This window comes from Tyto alba, unplaced genomic scaffold (assembly GCF_018691265.1).
Source record: "Tyto alba isolate M040663 unplaced genomic scaffold, T.alba_DEE_v4.0 Super-Scaffold_20, whole genome shotgun sequence".
NCBI lineage: Eukaryota > Metazoa > Chordata > Aves > Strigiformes > Tytonidae > Tyto > Tyto alba.
Window position 1 is genome coordinate 4,506,283 of NW_024881283.1, and position 14,155 is coordinate 4,520,437.

The window sequence follows — 14,155 nt, forward strand, 5'->3', positions numbered from 1 at the left end:
GCAAGCTGCTGTGGGATGTGTGTCCCTACAGATAAAGCTGTACACTCTAAAGCAGGGAGCAGACAAACCTGTTTTTCACTCAAGGACTGTGTTCATCTGTCTCATATCAGCCAAGGGACTCCCAGTCCTTAAAATCCACCCAACGCAGGCACCAGACCCTGGGCTGAGCCTCTACAACCTGCTGGTGGCCAGCATCTATGCCCAGCAGTGCAGCACCTTCTTCTGGAGGGCTCTCCAAGAGCTCCATGAACAGTATTTTATTTCCACAAACCTCCCCAAAGTTGAGCAAGGAACAGCCCTAAGGAAGGTAAAACTTCATCCGTGAATGAAGTGACTCTGGGAAGGTTGCAAGGGGAAAAAGGCACAGCTGCAGGGGACAGGGAGAGCAGGCAAGAGAGGATGCTGGTTGTGTTGCTCAGCTACAAGGGGAGAGACCCAACAGAAGCTTCTGCTTCTAAATATTTTATATCAGGCAGCTGCTGGATAAAGAGCCGGAAAGAAAATCACAGCAGCAGGAGAGGCAATCTCCACCCTAGCGCTGCAATCCACATCTACCAGGCTCACAAAATTACATCAAGCGCCTGTATGGGCGCACAGGCTCTGGCTGGGCAGTTGCAAACAAAACCAGTGGCACACCGTGAGCAGAAATAAAACAAACAAAAAAAAAAAAACCCACAAGATTGACAACCTGGATCAGTCCTTGCCCCTCAGAACATAAATGCTCAGTCGCCATACATCTGCCCTAGGAATTGCAAAGCCCTGTGCCTGGGTCACCTCGCAGGGGTGGGAAGCCCAGCAGAAAGCCAACCTCCCGTCGCAGCGCCCGGCGTCACGGGCCCAGGCTCAGGTCCTGAGGCACTGCGGCCACGGGGCTCTGTGCTCCCCCACGTTCCCAGCCCCCTGGAGCGGGCACCGAAGCCGTGGCCGAGCCTCTTACCTGTGGACACGCCGCTACAGGTTCATCTCTCTGATGCTTCGAGGAGACTCAGGTGTTCATACGGTGACCTGGGAAAGGGAGCATAGAGTAGGAAACATCAGACCTTAATGTAATGAGGGCGGTTTTAAAGGTATGCCATTTATACCCCAGACACATCCTCTCCAACTGTGGTAGCAGCTCAGGTGTTTTTTACTTGTCCCATCAAGACATTAGGATTTTTCCTTAGTCACCCTTTCACTCCTTATCCGCAATCCCTTCTGCCACCATTTTGGCCTAATCTTTTAGGCATTTTTCGCTGTGCTATCCTCTTCTCCCATGGGACCTGGACAGGATAGCAAATAATTTTTGAAGAGTATCACTGTAGAGATTTTTCTTTACATGTGAAGTGACTCATTTCCAGGTGTACAAAGACAAGGCACAGGGAGGTGATGGGCTTTCTAGTTCTCCTAAAATCAGACCCTGAATGCAAATCAGACCCCATCCTGACTACTTCAGAGCTGGAAAATGAATATGAGCACTGCTCCGGGATGCCTGCATGCCCGGTTGCAGCAGGGTGAGCTGCTCTGGGCACAGCTGGGGACTGACTGTTTACTTCTAACCTCAGGTCTGGTGGGGCTAAGCCTTAGCAGAAAACTAAAAATCACAACAGGTTATGGGAAGGTACCCGGGAAAAATAAGGCTGAGATGGCCTTAAGGCAGAGCTCAAGAACAAAGTTAGCCATAATGCATCTTGCCTGGATGCAGGAAAAAAAGGCAGCACGAGGCAACTGCTGTTGGGCACCGCTGTTGGGCACCGCTAACGAAAGTGTCTTCAGCTCCAAGAGCAGTGGCCCCACGCACGGGGCCCGCGGGTGGGATCCCCGCGGTGGCACGGAGCATCCTCAGTGGCCAACTGCCAGCGGGCACGCAAGAGAAGCAAGAGGAGCAACTGCAGCCTGCAGAACAGCAGCATGCGGGAATTAAAACAGCAGCTTTGCCCTTGCATGACTTGTTTTAGCCAGAAATTTCTGGGCACTTTATAGTCAGCCATTAATCCTCATCATCTCAGACAAGCGAGTGATGAGCCCCATTTCACTGATGTGGAAGCCGAGGCAGGGAGGGCTGCAGCGCTGACACCAGTGCAGAGCCCCCACAGTTCCCGTGATCTGCCCTTAGCCCCACGCTTCTTCCAGGTCCTTCAAATACACCCAGCCATGGTTGCTCTTACTGTCTCTTTAAATTAATTTTTCTCATTACGCCGGAGGAAATAACTACAGACAGGTCAGACTCTGAGGATTTAATGGAACTAACTGTTAGGCCATCCAGCAATTCTTCATAACATCTTCCCCACCATGCCTTCTGCTGCCAGCAATTAGATTAGATAATTTTAAATCTGTATCCTTATTAGTGTCTTCTCCTGAAAGCGTGCTGGCACACTCATGCAGATGCAGAGCTGGTATGAAGTTACAGAAAATGCCATACAACATTATTGCAACAGGACATATGTACAAAGAAATGCAATAGCAGGACAGGGCTGAATATGAACACTGAGAGTACTTTAAATCATTGTGAACAAAAAGCTGTAGGCACTGGTGAAGATAAAACACCCTACTCAATAATGCTGGACAAAAAAACATTTATGTGTTAATCTTGCAACTATCTTACAACAAAACGTTTTTTTAATTTAACAAGGGTGAAAGTCCAAAAACTGATACAAAAACAGTTTAACAACCCATAGAGGTTCTGATTAAATGTTGATTTTAGCATCAGAACACAGCACCATGGACATGGCTCAATTAATTCCCAAAGCACGTATGATAAACAAATATCCCGTTTTCTGCTGAATTCTGTTAAGAGACTTCGTTGTCTCTTTCTCAAACATGAATTTACCCAAGGTTTTGCAGAGATCGATAAAGTCCCAGCTCAGATCTCTGTCCTGTTCTGCACCTGCCCCCACACTGCTCCTGGAGAGCCAGCAGCATTCATAAAACACCAGAAACCACTCATTGCTCTCTCATTTGACACATATAAAACTCCACGACAGTAAATACAAAGACGGCTCACGGGTGCTCAGTGGTATTACAGAGCCCCATATACCTGCCAGCTTCCAGAAGGGAAACAAGGAGCCATCTATGCCTGTCTCCCTGCCATGGCCAGGCACGGCTGCCATGCGTGCATGAGAAAACCTGCCAAGCTCTGGCTGATCCAGAAAGATCCCACCCCGCATTATTTCTACACAGTCCTCAGCCCGTGTTTCTGCTGCTCTCTTCCCTTCTTTCCCTTTTCTTTGCTTGGAGTAGCAGCAGCCGGTAAGGGGGACAGTGGGTGACCCCGATCATCATCCAGGGGCAGACAGGTCCATCTCTCAGTCTCTTCTCCCCCTCGGTTGGCATCACCCCTTCCTTGCCCCCCACAAAAGTGCAGGAATTATATAGCAGGCTGCCAAACTGGTGGAGCAAGTGAGGATCGAGAGCTCCCCAGGCTGGGAGAGGGTGAGGAAGGGGCTGTACTGGGAGGGGGGTCCCATCCTCTAGTGTATCTTCAGCTGGGAGCTGCAACCCTATAGGGACAAGTCCCCCTGCTCAGCAGGATTAGCCTGAGCAGGGTGCTGGAGACCAGTCAAATGGGAAGAAGGGTGATGCTCCCCACACTAAGCCCCTTGCAACTGTCCCTTTGCCCCAAAGGCCTCCTGGTGTATGCAGTGATACCATGACACTTGCTTCACAGCAGCATCACGGAGCACGCTGCAGGGCTCAGCAGTCCAAGCAGAGATGCACCACTCAGCCCCAAATCGGCTTGCTCCAGAGCCAAAAGCAACCGTCGCGCCATGTTTGTGCAGCACTGGCTTGGCAAGTCCTCCCTCCCCAGAAGCAACAACATATAGACCGGGCAAAGAAACAAGCTAACACCACCCTAATTGCTCCCAGTCCCCTAATAAAGTCAGGTCAACCCACGACACCGTGCTGCACCACGCAGACACGCTCTTTGCATGACGGTTTAGCAGCAAGACAACGATCCCACCTCCCCTCCCAGGGGTGAGCTGAGCTCGGGGGGTTGCAAGCATCGCTGTTGGGGCGCAGCATTACTATGCTGTGCTGCTTCCTTCTCCCGGTCACTCCTCTCCCCCTGCTATAACCCGCCCTGCTCGCTCAGCGCTGCCAACCCTCACCCCAGTCCAGGCTTTCCTGGCCCCGATTTGAGAGCGCACGTGCTGCCTGCCCTGCCACAGTCCGTGCCGCAGCACAGCGTAACCGGCTGCAGCTGCCGACCTGAGGTCCCCAGTCCTCCTGCTCCCTCCTTCTGGTGACCGATGCATTTAATTATGTGTCCGTGAGCACACGTGCGGGCTCCTGCAGGCTCTGCTCAGGGAACGCATGGAAAATCTGGCTCCAGTACAGTGTTGCTCTATTTTACCTTCTTTACTGCTTGAAAAACATTTGGCCGTTGCTGGAGAGAGCCAGGCTAGACGCATACATTACAGCGTGCTCCAGAAATAGCACACTCTGGCTTGCACAATTTTGCAGCTAAAAAGCTTCCTTTCAGCTCAGCAGCCTGTCCCTGTCCGTGGAGCAGCTCGAGAGAAGGCAAACCAGGGCTCCAGAGCCTGTGGCTTGGGATGAATCATTGCAGGAAGGTTTCATGACTTTGAACGCAGGTGAACAAAGCGTGAGCGGGTTTGATTTCCTCTCCCTCGCTGCCAGCTCCTGTGTATCTTATGCAAAGTGTTTAATGAGCTAATTTGTACGTCGGAGAAGAAGTACGTCAAAGCTGAGTTTAGCTTTGGCCTGGCAAACAGAGCTGTCTATGAAGACAAGCTTCCCACGAGCGCTGCTGTGCCAGCACATCGCACCGCCTGCCTCGAAGGGAGATCAATCTGCAGAACCAACACAGGTCAAGGCTTTTCTCTGGAAGGCTCCACTCTGAGCAAAATACAATGTGTTCTGGTGATACAGACCATCCTCAGTCCACAAAATAAGTGTAACTGGTGGTTTGAGTTGCATTCAGGCTGGTGATCTCTAGGTGAAAAGGTCTTTATTTTCTTGGGTAAGATCTGAAGTCTCCAGTCAGCCATGACAGATAAGGGCACACGTTGGAAAATCAAACTGATTTCTGGAATAGTGCACATTTACACCAAATTCTGACCATCTCGGGACTCCATTTCTGAATACAGGCAAAGCATCCCCCACAGTTATTCAGACACGGGTCAGCACAGTCTGTAATTGAGCATTAAGTCTCAAGTGCTAACGGGAGACCACCATCACCTACAAAACACGACCACAAAACACCTACTAGCATCCCAGTCCACGTCTGCAGACAGCATTTTGCAACATAAACCCACTGGAAGCGCTGAAGTCATTGAAGAGCCCTCACACAAATTAAAAAGCATGATTGATACCAGGAGGTATAAACCAACCACCTGGTACTGAACATGCACATCACATTCCCGCACCCCATCCAAGAAGCCCAACCCAGCACCACAGGTGGATCTGTCTTGCAGGACCTCTACATGGGATCCAGCACCAAATAGATGGATCCAGCTTAACTCGCGCTCTCAGACTGCACGCATCCCTACTGCCCACACATCTATTACTCTAGGACTTTTAGACCTCTGACAATCTAGTTGCAGCAACTGGTTTTGGACTGTCATGTACATAGAAATCCTAAACAAATATCCAAAGTATTTTTTTCTTCCATTCTCCCAACATCCGGGTGGGAAAAAAAGTCAACGGTACCCTATCCACTGGCATTTACACTAAGTTAATCACGAGGTATTTTCTTCCCTCATATAATGGGCTTGAATTTGTCATATGACAATCCAGCAAAAACTTTGTCCACGAAAGTAACACATGAAGAATTATATGCCACTTTTAGGAGTGACACGGGACGTGTTTTGTTTTGCTAGCAGGTTTAACAACTGTTGATGAAACAGCATTACCTGCCTCCCATCCGATTGCCTGAGCTCCCAGGCAGCCCCGAGGACCCAACGCAGAGCCGCGCATGGTTGTGCTGAGGCGGAGCTGCGAGCAAGGGGACACCGAAATGTGCCGTATTAGATCCTGAGCTCTGCTCCCGGTGACCTTCTGCAACCTCTGTGTCACCTCATCTGCAGTGCGAGGGAGAAAAGTGACACCCACCGCAGCGCGGCAGGACGCGGCCCCAGCAGCAGGCTGGGGCAGAGCTGCGCAGGGAGGCCGAGCGCTGCCTCCGAGGGGAAACCAGAACTGCCTCCCCTCCGTCACGGCTTGGTTTACAGGCAGGGCTCGCTTTCAGACACGTGCAAGATGAAGACCAGCACACAAGGGCTATCACACACATGTATATCCTGTGAAACACATGCTGTCTGGTAGCTCTGCCTCTCTTGCTTTCCCCTTTCCCTGAAATAAAACTCCTTTTTTTTTGGAACTGTTCAGAGTGTCTTCATCACTCAGAGAAAAAGGGAAAAATATAGAGTATGGGTATGAGCCTGCTACAGGAGAGAAATGCCATTGCCTAGATATCATCAGTACCTTAACCATAGCCTGCAGCTATAGGGAAGGGCTTCCTGCAGCCAATATGGGCTCTTTTCTGTTCACACCCCCTGCCCTTACCCTTACCTTGCAGGTTTCAACATTAGTTTGGATTGCTTTGGGTCAGAGGCTGCAGAGTCACAATCTTCACCGGTGATTTGTGATTTACTGCTGCCTAGAGATACCAATGGCTTTACTGGTAGCATTATTTAACTGTGATGTTCTGGGGACACAAAAAACCAGCATTGACATTTCAGCCTTTACTGCCATGAACTGGCCGGGCTGTTTCAAACACCAGAACAGCAGAGAGCCCCCGTGTGCCTTTCTTTTCCTACTAAGGCATTACAGACTCTTTTTACATAATTATCCCAGACATTTTGCCTAGCATATTTGATTTAGTGCTTTTGTTTGTTTTTTTTTTGGGGGGGGGGGTGGTGGTGTTGGAGTAAAGAGGGGGGCAGAAAGATACCAAAGGCAGCTGTTTGCCTCCTGCATTTCAGCAAAACTTAGGTGCTTTGCAACCTGGAAAACAGAGTCCAACATTTTTTAAAAGTCCTGGGTGGTTGTTATAGCAACACGTGCACGTGTGTATGTGTGTGCATGTAAAATAGACTCAAACTCAGGTTGTCACGGGCAACACAAGTCAGCTTCGAAGTCACATCAAACTTGCTGTCTTGCCTGGTGTCATCTGAAGGCAGCAGCCAGCTCCAACAGGGACTGGGAAATATCCTGATATCTCACTGCTGGTGCCAGTTGCTGGCTGAGAGCTCAGCGCCGTCTCGCAGCTGATTCAGCTCCTTAAGAAGAGGGTAATTTTCTTTATCCTGTTTGCTTCCTCCTCCCCTGCAGGCTGCCACAGCACCTTAACCCAGCTGGGTAAGACAAGCTCATGGCTCCCTCCCAAACAGATGGCTGCAAGGAAGGTCCAAAAATAATCTAACCCATTTGCCTGTGAGTTTTGAGCCTGCTTTGCTGATTGGCAGACCCTCCAGAGACCACCAGAAGAAGCAGATGGTCAAGACATGAGATCAGAGCTGGAGACGGAGATGTCAATCAATCGGCTGGAGTACTAGGCTCCGGGATGTGGTATGGAGCAGGCAGCTACAGCAGCGCCAAGCACGCGAGGGTGCACAGTCCCAGAGGGACGGGTATTTGAGTAATGAGGCTGGCTGCAGTCTGGTTTTCAGTTGGAAAAAAAAAAAAAAAATAACAACTACCAAAAAATTAAAAATCGCAGCTTTGCCATGGTGCAAAAGTCAGCCCTTATATTGTTCCACCCCTGGAAGGATGTGCTGAGCATCTGTCAATCCCTCCATCAAACTCTTAAGCAGAAGTAGTTAAAAAAAAAAAAAAAAAAAAAGAGAGAGAGAGAAAGAAAGAACAACCATGCAGCTACTGCAGAAATAAAAGCAGGGCAAAATCACAGGAAATCACAATAGATGCAATGATGCCTCTGGTGGCAGGTTCCATAGTGAGATTTCTAGGTAAAAAACTATTCAGTGTATCTTTTCGGATGTTGGGCTACCCCCAAACTGCACTGGTATGCTGGATCAGAGCGTCAAAAACAAGGCAGCAGCAAAATTATCTCCTTCATCCCTTTACACGGGTTTTTGGCCAGATGTCTCAGGGTGATGCTATTCCACAGCATCCTCTGGTCCCAAAGCTCATTTAGGGTGAGGGTTTAATGCTAAAAGATGTGATCAAACTACCATGTGTCCAGGAATCAGCAATACAGTGTGTGGAGCCTAGAAGCACTGATCCCTTTGGAGAAGTGAAAGGAGCCAAAACTGCATGTTTCACTCAAGTCAAAAAAAAAAAAAAAAAAAAAAAAAGTGGAAGGGAATAAAAGTCTGCAAATAATTGATGGGTGTAAATGCCAGATTGAAAAGGAATTATCTAGGGAGCATGTATTCCTAATGAGGTAGATTATGAAAAGGAAAATTTAGCCCAAGTACTACAAAAACAAGCTACCACAGAGAAGAGATATGTCTGAGGCTGGAACACCTCCTAAGGAAAGTGGTAGCAGGCCCATTAACACATTTGCCACTAGGCTGGGCAAAGCCCTAGAAAATGCACTATAAGGCTCTGCCGAGCAATAGCTCCTGGGAGGAGGAGTAAATCTGATCTAGCCTGCCTCTCCCCTCTCCGATTCCTAGATTTCTAGCAGCTCCCTTCCCCAGCATATTCCTTAATATCAAGGCTGATTTTTTTCATCCGTGCTCGCTCTACAGCTGGACTTGCTGAACTCTGTTTCTCTGGGCATGTCAGCGGCGCTGACGACAGCAGCAGCAGCTCCTGGCCCTGCCCAGGCGAGACTCGGCGTGGGCTGCTCCGCGCCCCCCAGCAGCCCCGCTACCCCCGGCAGGACACAAGTCACAGTTTGCAAATCCCTTTTCCAGCCAGAACCTCACTTTCATCATCAAAGACAGCAAATAAAACCTGAAGACAGTACGTTCATGTCATTCCTGCTATTTGGAGTTTATCTCCTCTTTTTCTAAACTGTGTCAGGGACAGAGCTCGCACCTATTAGTATCCATGAACTTTACTGCTATACTACAAGGTCAGGGACTACCGTCTATAGATGTAGTTAATTCTCATTTGTGACCCACTCCATGAATTTATTGTTGATGCAAAGTGCTGCGCTGCCAAACTTGGAAACAGAAAGCCTTTCTGTTGTAAAATTTGTTTTTATGTAAATCAAAAGCACCAGAAATCCCCTGCACCACCCAAATCCTCTTATCAAATTCTCAGCCCATATTTCAGCATTATTCAAAAGGCATGTAGGCTTTGCACAGACATCTTTGCAGGAAAAGGCAGATGTCTGTGTCCATAAGGGACACCTGCGCATCCCACCGTGCACCCTAAATCCCTGATGCCTTCATCTGAAGCATCCCTGCAGGTGCTCGAGAAGCTGTCTGGAAAGAGCCCTGCACACGCCGCCGTGGCTGACGGCAGCTTCGGGGCAGACCATCCGGACAGACAATCGGACAGACAACCGTGCTCCCCGGACAGGCTGCGCTTTGCTGCCGGGGGGGGATGAGAGGTGCCCCACACACCTCTCAGCACCAGCTTGCAGATGGCAATTTGCTGCGGTGACCGGAGAAACAAAACAATGTCAGCTCTTCTTTTTGTCTGACAATTGGCGTTTTAAAGGCTTGTGCTTACCCTTCTGTCAAAGCAAAGAAAGACCGAACACATCAGGCAGCCCCCAAGAAGTCTGGACCTCATCTCCTATAAAACAGAACCCCCTGACCACACGCTTCTCGTTAGGAGCCAGACTACTATTGCACACAGCTGACCGGGTAATTTTAGCTATCTGGAGAGTGCCAGGAGATGACAACATTTCTGCAGGACCGTCTGGAGAGATGTCTGCAGGAGCGGAGGCACAGCACCCGTCACCACCCGCTAACTGGACAGTGCAGAGGTAACAGCACTGAGGTGCATTGCTGGGTACCCCTGAACTACAACCCCTCCAGGTACACAGAGCACTTAGAAAGACTCTTTACAAATAAAACTGTCATGAATGTAGACATTTGTTACCCCGCAGCTTTATTTTTTAACCCGCGGTGCAATGTTGCTGTAAGAAATTGAATACTTGAGCATTAAGTACGTGTTACAGTGCTGCCTTATACAGCAGCAAAGTGATTAATTAAAATTTACAAGAGTAATCCAAATGCCTAAACATGTTTCTTGGCGGTAACTCCTATAACCTGCTGCCAATAACATCTCAAACTAACAACAACCCCAAAGTCAACCTTTGGGAGCCATGAAGAGTCTCTCTGAACTAAGCCAGTTGGTAATGGGGGAAGAATGAAGAGATAGGCGATTCTTCAGGAAAAACAAAGCAGATGAATACAATAATGTCTGGGATGTCTGGCTCGCTCTGGGAACAGCCCCATCCCGAGTCACAAATACTGGCCAAAGCCCAGTTTTGTTAAGTATTATGCTGCAGCATTGAAAATGCCGTATAAAACAGTGAAACAGCCAAGTTCACATCCAGCTCCACGATCTGCGAGATGCTGAGCACTTCCAGCTAACACTGAGCTGTGCCAAACACTTTGCAAAATCAGAGGCTAAATTATTCCCTGGGAGGATTTCTTCATAAAACTCCAGAGGACACAGATATTGATTATGCTCCTTCCCTGCTTCCCCCAAATCCGCTCGCAGAGTATAATCCAATAACTTGATACTTTGGGTAACCTTTGAAAACCTAAAATTGAAATTTCCCAGGGGCAATACTCGAGACTAAATTAGAGTTGAGGGGGTAAAACTGGGGTTAAAGCTGTTGATTTAAATGGGGAAAAAGATTCAGGAAAATGTCACAGTCGACTATGGCAGGTTTACAGAGGTGTAACCCACCAGAGCCAGTCGGGTCACTGGAAGCTGGTTGCATAAATCAAATGAATGAGAGGGGAGAGACTCTTTAAAGGCTGATCTCGCTGTGCTATTCTCTTAACAACACATTCCCCTTGCAATGTGTAAATAAATGCAAAACTTTTAGTGTGCTGAACTAATCTATACTAGCAACTCCTTGTATTTAATTATTATAGCTAAAAGATTTCAGTGTTTTCAAAGCACACTAGTTGCTTACTGGTAATGCTTTCACTGCCATGAAATAAACCTTGCAATGATGAATGGGAATCTTACTCATGGAAACACGGCTCATTTATAACTTTATTTTAGACACTTAAATTAGTAAGGATCAACTGAGTCCTACTGGAATAATAATTTTAGCAGCAGAGTCAAAAAGCAAATGAAAAATAAAATGCCTTACCCCACATGAAAATAATTGTCCTGTCCAACCACTTCTCTAAAGAACCTTCTCAGCTCCCCCCTCCAACTGGAAATTTGTCACGGCAGAAGTCCTGGATTCGGGAAGGAGATCTTTACAGCTCCCATGAAAATTCACTCCATTTTGCCAAGTTACACACACCTGAAAATCGTCATCTGCGCTTACTTGGGGCTAAAGTCTCCTTGTCTCCTACATTTGAATTTGGGGCTGAATCCCTGCTGCAGCCACGTACCCTGCTCGGGGGGAGGCAGAGTGATTGTGCCCTGCTTGCAAAAAACGCAACAGCCCCTTACGAAGGGAGCACTGGACTATAGGATCACACTTGCACATGCTCTAGTCCCAGCTCTTCTAGCAACCCATGATAATGGCATGATTTCCACTGGCTATAACATTGAGCAACATTCTCCTATTGATCTTAAGAGCCACGCAAATATAATTCAAAACCCATACAAATAAGATAGCAGAGAAGTTGCGTAAGATCAGTTCTGGCACAGCAGGGAACAGACTCCAGGACTTTGAGTAAATCGGGCAAATCTCACCCAGTCAGATACATCCCGCTTATCGCAGTAGCCAGGTTTGCTTGTGCTGTCTCGTGCTGCTAGGCCACGTGCCCACAGAGACTCGTGGTAAAGAGCTGTTTAAGCTAATTAGCAACGTTGAGCTGTGTCCCCCCACAGACCATTCCCAGAAAGACCAGCTCACACCGAGGGGACGACTCGCTGGTGCAACCCAGTTGCTCACGCAGCAGCAGCAGCAGCAGCAGCAGCAGCAGCAGCAGCAGCAGCAGCAGCACCAGCACCAGCGCAGCACCAGCACCAGCACCAGCAGCAGCAGCACCAGCACCAGCACCAGCAGCAGCAGCAGCACCAGCACCAGCAGCAGCAGCAGCAGCACCAGCGCAGCAGCACCAGCACCAGCAGCAGCGCAGCAGCAGCAGCAGCGAGGCCGCGTGCTCCGCAAGCAGCAACGCGGTGGTTCCCGGTCCCGCAGCCAGCGCAGCGCTGCCTCTGTTTGCTTTTCCTAAAAATCATCAGAAGCGAGAGACGAGCTTTAATTAAAGAATGTTTATTTGCGAAGTTGAGAAATGCCAAAATTACGGCTGGCTCCACAAGCTTAATTTGTTCCATTGTGCGCATGAACCGGGTTTTACATACATGAAAAGGCACTTTTTTTTTTTTTTTTTTCCTTTTTCTGCAAGTTTTATAGAACCTCTGTCTTGTTCTGTTCGGCACTTTTTTTTTTTTTTTTTTCCTTTTTCTGCAAGTTTTATAGAACCTCTGTCTTGTTCTGTTCCTGGATGGCTGATGAACGAGGTGCAGCAAGGCAAGAAACCAAGGCTAGTGCTATGTGGTATCAGACAAGGCTGACCTATTATCTAGAATATCTTAATGTTTTTATAATGTTGTTTTCATGCAATTGCACTTAAATTGTCAGATAACCTAATTCAAATGGGAATATTTCTCCTCCCAAGCAACAGTTCATTGTCCTTAAAAGCACCAAACCAGGGTCTTCGGAGAGGAATGCCAATGACTGACAGAGGGTTGGATAAATGGTCCTCAGGCAATCTCAGGGTTTTTCCTCCCAGGCTGTTAACACTTTAGCTGCACAGACTGACCACTGCATCACAATCTAGTATGGCTACTAATTTAGCACAGTCATTAACTGACCAGAGCTCAGCTTTTGTCCACAGCCTTTGTATTTCAAAGCAGCCTGTCTGCACAAGCACAGATGCTGTGACGTGACCAAGTGTATGACCTAAGTCTAATTACTTGGGTGTCAACATTTGCAGAATTTGTCTACCCGTAGCTTCAGAGTTGTGCCTGGTGTTATTAAGCACCTGTGTGTCTACATTTATAGCAGTTTTCACTGCATTTTTGTGCAGTTTCTTGAAAGAAGGAGAAAAGTAGTGGCACCTAGGGGTATGCACCCAAATAGGACCATCCTTAAGTACCAACACTCAACAAGATGGTGAATTAAAAGTAATCTGATAAATACCTGGGCAAGGAAGCCTTAGTGAGGCCAAAGGACTACAAGAACTGAAAATAAAAGACGCATTCATCTCTAACCAGTTAAGTAATTTTTATTCCATGCTAACATTCAGTGTGGTTCATAAATGTTCACTTACAAAATCTTCACATTAAAAAGTGGCTTTCCCCCTGAGGATGCTGAAGTGTTTTACATGCTTACACTAAAATACTCTCCCTATCTGTTTTGCCTCATGTCAAATCTTATCTTCCCATGCTCAGTTACTGTGTTTTAGCTCCACACTCTCCACATACCAATTTCAGTTCACCACAATCCTGATTTTCTTTAGAAGGCCCGTCTTTCCTCATCCCCCCAAAGCCTCTGATCCCTTCCCGTTACTCCTTAGCTCCCAGAAAAAAACCCACTCTCCTCTGAACCGAGCACCCCGGGGCAGGAATGAGCCGTGGTCCCTGCACCCAGGGCAGCTGGGGGTGCTGCCTGCCCCCTCCCAAGGCACCTACAGGTAGGCGTGTTATTGTTGGTATTTATCACTCCTTTACTATTACAAGGGCATTGTGTCAGGAGACCCATTTAAGCTCTATTATAACTCCTTTTGATTGACAGGCAAAGAGTAATGAGTGTCGTTGCCTGAGGAAGGCCAGACGAGAAGGAAGCTCTAAATAGACCTGTCAGAGAGATGCTAAAGAGACTAATACATCAACTACATCAGCAACCAATACATAAAAATCTTTTAATCTACCAGTCTTCCAATTTTAAATGTTTACCAAGGCCGAGCATCTATAATGCTGCATAGGTAATATGCTTTTTCTTTATAAATAATTGTAAAGACCCTTCTAAGTATACGCCTGGATTTCTTTTCATGAAAAACAAGAAAAAGAGGAGGAGAAAAGAAGCGGCAGGCTGCCAGAGATCCGAATGCTTCAGTAGCTGACAAAAGACAAGAGAATTTGGGCT

At 47.8% G+C, this 14,155-nt stretch overlaps 1 protein-coding gene across 7 annotated transcripts in view; it reads right to left on the bottom strand.

Annotated features, from left to right (window-relative positions):
* Positions 1-14,155, bottom strand: part of HIVEP3 (HIVEP zinc finger 3) — a 272,629-nt gene that overhangs the window by 143,468 nt on the left and 115,006 nt on the right. For all 7 annotated transcript variants that reach the window (XM_032987530.2, XM_032987532.2, XM_032987536.2 and 4 more), the window contains one exon: positions 938-1,005. The gene's annotated coding sequence lies outside the window, so the exon portion shown is untranslated. The remainder of the gene's footprint in view (positions 1-937; positions 1,006-14,155) is intronic.